Raw genomic sequence first — 10,511 nt, forward strand, 5'->3', positions numbered from 1 at the left:
TCTATCAATGGACTATCCCATGTGTAAATGATTGAATCGTTTATACTCTTTTATGAATTAATTCAATACAATTAAACTAATCTTTATTTTTTGAAATTAATTTCAAGTTAATTCTATCACCTCATCAGTGATTTATGTTTGACTCTTCAGATTCTATTTCAACTAGACTTGATCTTGTGTCCAACATAATGATTAATTAAATTAATTATTCATGATTAACCACTACTCAGAAATGCCCGTCACTGCGGGTGGCCATCTAGCAACAGTTCACGGCACTAGAAACTAAGTGAATGTTGGTGTGAATATTTAGGCTTATAAATTTCGTACGGTCACAGTTCTTCCGTCTACAGTCTTCTGACAGTCTTTGACACAAAATTATGAGTAGGTTCGCATACTAAAATAGACGTTTATGCTCAAAACTCAAGATTGTGCTTGCTCCGCCCATCGTCCTCACTACATATTTTGACCGCACTGGACAAGGCTTATAATGATCATGTCCAAGATATAGTCACCTCTTGAGATTCAAGATACAACTATTATGTGCATGTGATTGTCATGGTTGCTCAAGTTTGAGGAAACCTCCCATACTATCGAATTCGAGAGTTCTAGTCATACCGACCAAGCCTCAAAGGCTTTCATATGATAATTCCTGCAAGTTAATTTAGTTAGTTGATCATTTTGCTAACTGACCTACTAAAACTGCATAGACGTCCAACGCTTGTCGCCAATGAAGTACGATACTCATCCAATGAATGCAATACTTAATGTAAGTTTTTATCGGACTCTCAATGTCCAGTCTTGAGGTACACCTTTGTTATGATCTCTTTGATGTTAATTTACCAAAATTGTGAACTTTTCCATATTGGCACAACAAGCAGTTTAAGTTTACTACATAGAGTATCCAAGTATGAGGAGAGACAAAGTTGATTAGATAGTTATTTGCAAAATCAAGGCACAAAGAGTAGTTGATGAGTCTCAATGGTCTGATGTTGCATATCAACATGATCATAGGAAAGTCATAACTATTCCATAAGTTGTTACAGATATTTAGACGTACGACTTGTATGATCCAAATGGTATACAAACTAGTCATTGATCTTTATGTGGCACTTCAACAGGGAGCAGAGATATCTTGTTCACCTTATAGTGAATTTGATATTGAAGAGAACAAAGATGAAGAAGATAGTTTTGAGGACTACGAGACTAAAGAAGATGACAACACGAGTATCTGATGTTAGTGTTTGGATTTTTCTCCAGCATTTTATAACTGTTCTCCAACATTTTATAACTGTTCTTGAAGCATTGGGGTACGTATAGAGAGACCTATGTGCGGCTCTTTTTCCTCCAAAAGTATGGTGATTTGACAATCATGATGAGGTGGTAAGAATGACGTGTTTAAATAAAACACGTGACCCTTGTCATGTAAGATATATAGGTCGGATTTTTTTTATGACACAAAGGCAAAGATGGCCAAATTTGTTAGAAATCCTCAATTTTTTATGGTCACGTGTGGCTTATGTGAGGAATCCAGCCAAATTAGAATTTCTTGAACTGAAACATTACCATTTTTCAAAAATTATAATCTTGAAATACTATTGTTAAATGATTTTGGATCGAAAATATCACCACATCCTATATTAATGGATCAATATTGCATTTTTTTTCCCTTTTAAGGCCTCAAGGTTACCTTGGCACCAAGCTAGAATATGGGCATAAACCATTTATTTTTCTAATTTATTCCCTTGGCAATCTGAATTTGGTATCCTTATCCTTGGTTAGGATTAATTAGAGCTTTACCCAACCTCTCCAATTCTCTGTCCATGATATATATCCTATATATCCTGATCCTAAAACTCCAAACAAACAAAATAGATCATAATATATAACGGGAAAAATATAAGTAATTTATCTGTTATATAGTAAATGAGCAACTTATATCTTTTCATTTAAAAAAAAAATAGTAATTCACGTCTCTGTATTTTAGTTTTCATGGCTATTTGTTGCAGTAATGACGAAATATTCGTTGCAAATATCTAACACTTGGTCTCTTATTGCACTTAGTTCTCGACTCTGTCAGATGATTCACTCTAATATCATTTGTCACGCCTTTGGGTCGCAAGCCTGTTGGATGGCGAGAATCGCCTCCAAACCCATTTGAGTGCATTCTGAAATTCAATTATTAACAACTCATGGAAAAGCATTCAATTGATGCACTTTAGTTTTTTGCCCAATATTTATATATTGTTTATCTTATTAGTTGATAATCCATGTAAGACATAGTATCACACCTAATAACAAAAAATTTGTAGCCAATATTGTCACAATAGAAAGGAAAATTTTGTAGCAACTAATTTTTAATGCCATAGCTACTTGAATTATGTAATAATTTTTTCCACCAAAATTTTGTAGCAGTGTCGTTACTAAAAAAATAAAATTTTTGCAGCTATATTCTTTACTATAACGGCAGAACGTTCGTACTCATTTTGGTTTCCATTGCAAATGAGACTTCCTAGCAAATTTTATTTGCAGAATTACGATCATTCCGCAGTTCACTCTGTAAATAAAATACTCCATAATTTTTATTTTTAAATTATTCCCTAAGCAAAACTTTGTAGCTAATTTGTTGCACTAGCAATGGAGATTGGCAACAAAAGTGTAAGCACTAAAAAATCAACTAATGTACGTACACTTTTTTGCAATATTTGTAGCTATTTTGTTCCCTACATATCTTATTTTTTTGAATAATTTTAATACACAATTTGCTAACGGAATATTCAATGTTAGTCCATCTCATTAGCTACGGAATTGCAATATTATTTAGGGCAAATTGCAATTTTCGTCCAGTTTCTTAGGGGTAGTGGCATTTGCAGTCCAGGTCTTTATCAAAATAGTATTGTGGAACAATAATTAAAAAAAGTTGGCAATTTTAGGACAAATACCCTAAATCAGCCGGAATTGAGCACGAGGGAGGCACGTGAGCTGTTGAAAATTGGGGGAAGCTGACGTGGCCGGTGAAACTGCAAGGTGTAAAAAAAAAAATCGGAGAACATGACGTGGCAAGCTGACGTGGAAAAAAAAGGCCACGTCAGCTTGCCAACAAGATTTCTGAACTAGAATTTGGAAAGGCGCCACAACTGATTTCCTTACACGCGCCGCCGTTATGGGTTGCTCCGCCTGCAACCCCTTCTCCATTCCTCACCAACCTCCTTTGCCCTCCTTCCCGCCGTCCCCCACCGGAAGTGTTCTGGGCGCCTCCCCCTTCCGCCGCCGCCGCGCGGACAAACGCTTAGTTCTTAACGTCCACGCTCATAAACACAATCGCGTTTCCCACTTCACGCCCCTCAATTACTCAGCTCCTTCTCGTGACAACAACAGTAACAACAACAGCGGCGGCGGCGGCGGGGATGATGGGAGCAGCAATTTCTTTAATTTTAACCGGAATCCGTTTTTTCTCTTGCCTTCTCACTTCGTATTCACTGGCGAGGAAGACTCGTTTTCCGTAACTCTGCCCAAACACGTCTATTTATTACTAATCACTGCGTCAGCTTCGTTCAGCTATTTCATTTTTGCATGTTCTGAGGCGCGAGCAAAGACTGATGATTTATCGAGAAATCTGAGGAAATCGTGTTTGAGATTAGGGGTGGGAGGAGGGTTGAGCTGGTGCCGGATTATTCGAAGGATGAGTTCGTTGTTCCTGAAACAATGTGGTCTTGGTGGTTAAAACAATGTCCACGTTGGCAAGCTGACGTGGCCTTTTTTTCCACGTCAGCTTGCCACGTCATGTTCTCCGATTTTTTTTTTTACACCTTGCAGTTTCACCGGCCACGTCAGCTTCCCCCAATTTTCAACAGCTCACGTGCCTCCCTCGTGCTCAATTCCGGCTGATTTAGGGTAATTTGTCCTAAAATTGCCAACTTTTTTTAATTATTGTTCCACAATACTATTTTGATAAAGACCTGGACTGCAAATGCCACTACCCCTAAGAAACTGGACGAAAATTGCAATTTGCCCTATTATTTATAATATATGTCTTATTTTTTTGTAGTATAATTTACTCATTTACAATATCGGACGAATGAATTGCATTAAACCCTAACATAGACAATAGCACGCAGATTCAACAACTGTGCAGAGAAAAATCGCAAGATGAAGAGAGAAAGAAACAAAAATAGAATATAGAAACCTAAGAAAAAGTCTGATACGCAGGAGAAGAATAAAAGAAAAGCATTGAAGGCACAGTAAAAAGGGAGTAGTGCAGCAGGTGAGCGATTAATTGTGATAGAAGGGGTCGCCGATAATGTGTGTATTAAGCCTGTCAGGGGGAAACATGGATCATGAAGCTAGGGTTTTTAGGATCCAGGGTTTACAGTGTTGATAAGTTTAAAAACAAATGGGGAGGGGCTCTAGCAAAAAGCCTCTGATACCAGAAGAAAAAAAGAAAAAAAACTAGTTTTTGACTTTTGATTTCCTTCATCTTTTAAATTTATAATATGGTTAATTATACGTAAATTCTGATTTAAAATGCAAAATTATTTTTTTTTTCAAAAAAAATTAAAAATATACTTACACTTCCTTCGAAAATTCTCTACTTGTACATGAACTCTTTTGTTAGGATTTGGATGAAAAATATTGATATTTGCAAAAAATATTATAATAAATTAACATTTTTATGGATAGATTTGTACCTATAAAGAAATAAATGTAATTAATATCTATATATGGAGTGAGTTTTTTTTAATTATTTTTTTATAGAACTTTCGAAGTATATATGCAGTGAGGTTACCGTCATTACATTTTTTCTTTATAAGTACAAAATTATTATCCAAAATTGTTAAATGAGGGGTAAAATCGAAAACTTTTGTTAGTATCTTGCTAACTTCAGCATTTTTCCTCTAAACCCTAATAAATAAAAAAGGTTATGTGTAGACAATGAATTTTTGAAGGAGTGTAAGTATAATTTTAAAACTTTTTAAAGTAAAAGTGTAATTCACATTTTTAAAGGAGTCTATGTATAATAAACCCTTTATAATATTACAATTAATCACATCATAACTTGAGTGACCACTGCCCTTTATTAATCAGTGACAGTTCACGCACACCTGATACGTGGACAAATAAAAAAGTTACAATAAAAATGTTACGGTAAATAACGTTGACACCTTCTGAAATTATGTCAAAATACTCAAACTCTCTTCTTTTTATAAAACTAACGGTCACGATACGTTGTCCTTGCATACATATCTTACGTTTTAAAATATATTATGAATAAGAAAAACTATATATAAATTGATATATCATTTTTCTAAAAAAAAAAAAGAAGAAAGAAAGCAAAAAAGAAAAAAATAAAAATTAACTTAGGGGTATTATTGACATAATAACAAAATAAACATTGGGTGTCATAATTGCCAATTTTTAGAGAAAAGTGCCTTTTCTTTTTATATAATATAAATAATCAACTGAACTGATAATCTCATTCTTAAGACACTGAACAAAAAAAGTTGCTTCAATCTTTTCTACCTTTTTGAATTACGGATAATTGTGTGTAGCTAGTCCTGGATTAAGAATTATGCACTCATTAATTAATCTATTTATAAAAAAATTTAATTATCAAAATTGAAATATAGTAACCAGAAATGCAGTACCTCTATGTAATATTGAATATGTACATAATCTTTTTGTAAAATAATAGTAAAATGTTTCTTTATATTTTTTAAAATGAAATAAAATATCTCCTTAAAGAAGAAGATGTAATACACGCTCTCTTTTTATGATTTTAAATAATTTTTATATATAATTATATATAATATACAAAAAATATATTATATTATTAAAAATAAATCAAACCCAACCCCCGCCCACCCGGCCTCCACCACCCACCTCCTTCCCCCTCAACCCCCACTACTCATAAGATATGACAGATACGAAATGGCCCATTTCTCCTAGAGAGGAGAATTAGAGGGTTTGTGGGCAGAATTTGCAGAGAGACAGTTACGGAGTCTATGATGAGTGAGAATTGAATGCATGTGCACAAGGCAGGCACGCTTCTCTAGATCTCTTGCGCCACCAACTTACCAACTCCAACATAAGCTGCGGAATAAATGAGTTATTTATGAAATCTGGCTCTACCAATACGGAGAATAAATTAATAATAAAAAGATTTGGTATTAATTATAGAGAATTTGCTTTTATTTATTGTGTAGGTAGGAGGATTATGGGTGGTAAATGAATCGAGCCGGCTCGCGAGGCTCCATTTTGAGCTCGAGTCCAACTCCAGCTCAATTGTTCTGTGCACTAGCTCGCGAGCTTTTTCTATTTTTTTTGTATTTTTTATATATTTTTATTTTTGAATGTTTGTATATATTTAATATTTGATTAATTTTATAATCAAAATTGACCATATATTATAATTATTAATCAATATCATACATTTTATTTTGAATAATAATAAATTATGGTACTTTTATTTATACATTTAATTTTTATGCAAAAATAACTTAATCAACGACTTAGTAAATCAAAACATTTTTTTGTAATTAAAATTATTATTTAATATGATATATATAAACTTTATGCTATATTTTAATATATATTTGTATTACATTATACTTTTTTAAATTGACAAGAAATTCACTTATGATTTTTTTTATCTATTTTTGAATTTTATATTTATATCAGGATACATACTATGCATTTTGTGCAATTTATTTTATTAATTATAAATTTGTGTCAAAATTTAGTAATTCCTATAAATTAATCTAAGAATGAGAGTGGAGATTTGAGGATGTTTGCTATAACTTTTTAAAACATCTTATAAGCTCCTACATCTTATAAGATATTTTAGGAGTTTATAAGGTGTAGGATTTTATTATAAAAATAAGCTATGAAAGTGTTTGGATAAAATAAGTGTTAAAGCTTATAAATATGAAAAACTTGTAAGATGTTAGGGTGTTTGACATAATAAAATATTTTATTGGTAAAATAATTAAAATGGATATAATATCATTATGATCAAATAAGTTGTTATTTCTTGACATATTTTGCTTTAAAAAAATTAAAACACCTTTATAAATAGTGCACTTTAGTTTAATTCTAAATAAAAAATTTAATAGATAATTTTAACATAAAAAAATAATGAATTTGATGGGTGTGGCCCAAAAAATTGAGGCCAAAAATGAGCGAGGGGGCCCAAAGACCTCCTTCCATAAGTACGATCGCACGTGTGGAGGAAGCCTGCTTAACGTAGCCTAATATTGTGGCCTAAATACTAACAACCGGCCCAGCCTCCACGCGCACATCCCTATCTGAAGCCTACGTGGCATACACTAGAAACCTGCATGTACGCCCTTCCACCAGCATGGAATACGCGTGGTGTGGGAGGTTCCCTCAAGAACTTGGACTCTTGAGTCAATGAGACTCCCTAGGGTCCAGGAGTCCTCCTCAGATATGGATTCTCTTCCTCACCCAAATGGCGACCCTAACAGTAAAATTAGTAAAAGATAAACCTGATCATGTCTTTTCTCAACTAACTTTATCCGTCCACCTCAGGAATAGGAGGCACAATCAATTCCCTAGCGAAGGAGAACAATCCTCTGTAAATTCAGAGTCTATCCCCAAGTGGGGGGACACCTTCAACCGGTGGAGATTTGGCTATTATTCTACTGCACTTATATTGCACTGTCAAACTCGATTTTACTTCTCTTTTTCCATCATCACGCTTTATTCTCTTAACACACTTTATTATTTCGAATTATTATTCTTCAAATGAAGTACCAACTTGCATATCGGAGTGCTAACATTTTATTTTGCAGCTCCTTTTCTCTTGAATTCTTTCTTAGTCAATCCAAGCCCATCGCTCAAATTCAAGTCCATCGGACCCATGCTAAAACACGCATCAGAATTATTGCCTAAACTTTTGAATAATAATATATATGTATATTCATACTAGTCGAATATTAATATAAATATATAATTGATTTTCTTTTTGTTAATACAATGATTATTTTTAGTCCTAGAATTTATAATATTTTAAACTTATATTTTTCAATAAATATAATATCAATACCAATCTTATTTTTATTTAAATATAGTAATTATTATTAAATAATAAAATATTTTCTCTTTTTCGAACGTTAAAAAAATAAAATAGCAAAAAATATTCTTTAAATATCAGAGAGATAGAGTGTGTGTGTGAGTGTGAGAGAGAGAGAGAGAGAGAGAGAGAGAGCGAGAGGAGAATGTGTGTGGGTGTGTATGTGAATATATAAATACGGATATTTTTATCTTATGATATATTAATTTTATATAACTTATAAGATGTTATAAAAGAAGTTAGAGAAGTTAACTTTTTTTGTTTAAAAAACTTATAAGATCCAAAACATCTCTTTAAAAAATTAGCAAATACTTTAATGAAACTTATAAATTTAATATCTTATAAGATATTTTGAAAATCTTATAAGCTTAACCAAACACCCTCTTATTAGGAGAACAACAATAATGCTCTATATGTGTGGTAAGTATGGTGCAATTCTTGATATTTCACTAGCGTTTCTTGGTGTGTTTTAAATTATTTTTTTATTTTTATTTATCAAAACACTTTACTATAATTTGTATTTATACACTTCTCCAGCAAACATTATAAGACATTAAAAAATTCAAATGAATAATTTACTATTTTTCGATCTAACAAAAATATATTTACAATTGTGAGAAACTTAAACCAAAAAATCAACGAATAATTTTTCGATGAGTTTATAAGAAAGAGGTTCGAGCTAGAGTTGAAGCTTAAACCACATGCAAGGAATCAGCTCGAGCTCATGATCTCATTCCCTATCGAGCCGAGCTTGAACTCGAGCCTAATTTCGAACTCATCCAGACATATGTTACAATGTTTTAATGTGAGCATGTTACGATTATAGGGCTTTAAAATATTTTTATTATATATCTAATATTGTTTAGTAATAACATAAGTATAGAAAATATACATCAAATTATTTAAATGTCTGCACATAATTTATAGTTATATATTTATCAAATTTAAAAATCTATATTTGTCCAGATAGAGTTTTTTTTTTTTAATTGAATTATATTATATATTAATTTTTAACAAAATAAATATATAAATTATTTTCTAAAAGTAAAATGAGAATAGTCATAAACATATATTTTTAAAATATGATAATGACAATTTAAGTTTTTTATTTCTTTTAATTATAGAAAAATAAAAGAAGAATTTTTTAAACTAAACAGTAATTTACCTCATTTTATATATGTGTTGATATAATGCAATAACAACTGAAATAATTAAACTTATTCAACCATCATCATTATTATTATCTTCAGATTAATTTATGAGAATCACCAAATTGCAATATAAGTTTGTAACTAGTAAAATAAATTGCATATTATGTATCTTGGTATACATACTCACAATAAATACAAAAAATTTATATGTTAATTATTAGAACTTGTTAATTTACAAAAGTATAAGAGATTACAATTGATATTAAACTATAACAATAAAATTCATATGCATCATATTAAATAATTATTTACAAAAATATTATCAAAACTTATTAAAATGTTAATTAAGTTTATTTCAAAAAAATATTAAATAATATAAATAAAAATATCATATTTTATTATTATCTAACTTTCTCCCCTGAGGGTTCACATAATTATGAATACCCCCTCGTTGCTTGAAAAATTACAAATACCCCTCTCAAATGCAAAATAATTATATAGCTCCAAGACTGTGAAGTGGACATTACTAATTTATCCTTGTTGAATTACTTTTAAAAAATAAAAAATATATATTTAAAAAATGTAAAAAATAAATAATCTAGAGAAATTATTAGTTCATAATTTTTTAATATATATAAAATTATAATTTATAATTCAAAATGATATTTTGATCGGTTCACAACAAAAATTGAATGAAAACCTAACAGAATGGACTCATTATTAGACAGACATTAAAATCAGAAGTATTTGCAATTTTCCAAACAATAATGGGGTTTTTTAATTATGTCAAACCTAAAAAAAAATAGTTGTAATTACTCAAAATTAAAATATATAATATTGATTAATAATTACAACATAGGGTGAATTTTAAATATGAATTTGATATAATATTAAATATATAGGTATATACTTAAAACCTTCAAATAAAATATATATAAAAAATATTTTTTTTTAAAAAAAAAAAAAAGAAAAGCTCGATAGCCAGCTTGTGAGCTCACTGAATTGGAGTTCGAGTCAAGCTTCAACCCGAGGCTCAGACTCGGCTGCCCCCCTCTAGCTTGAACCCCATTGTACAGGCCAAAGAAAATTCCTACCTTATGCATCACTCTTGTAATATGAGCACAGTACACATAACAACATATGCCCCACCTCATGCATCAAAGTTTGTCCTTCACTTCTCTACCACAACACAATCTACACTTTAATTCCAACCAATGATTTCTTGAATAGTAATTGCCATAGAACCAAAGGAACAAAGAGGCATGACAAGA

This window comes from Sesamum indicum, linkage group LG7, assembly GCF_026168435.1.
Source record: "Sesamum indicum cultivar Baizhima isolate 11 linkage group LG7, ASM2616843v1, whole genome shotgun sequence".
NCBI classification, from domain to species: domain Eukaryota; kingdom Viridiplantae; phylum Streptophyta; class Magnoliopsida; order Lamiales; family Pedaliaceae; genus Sesamum; species Sesamum indicum.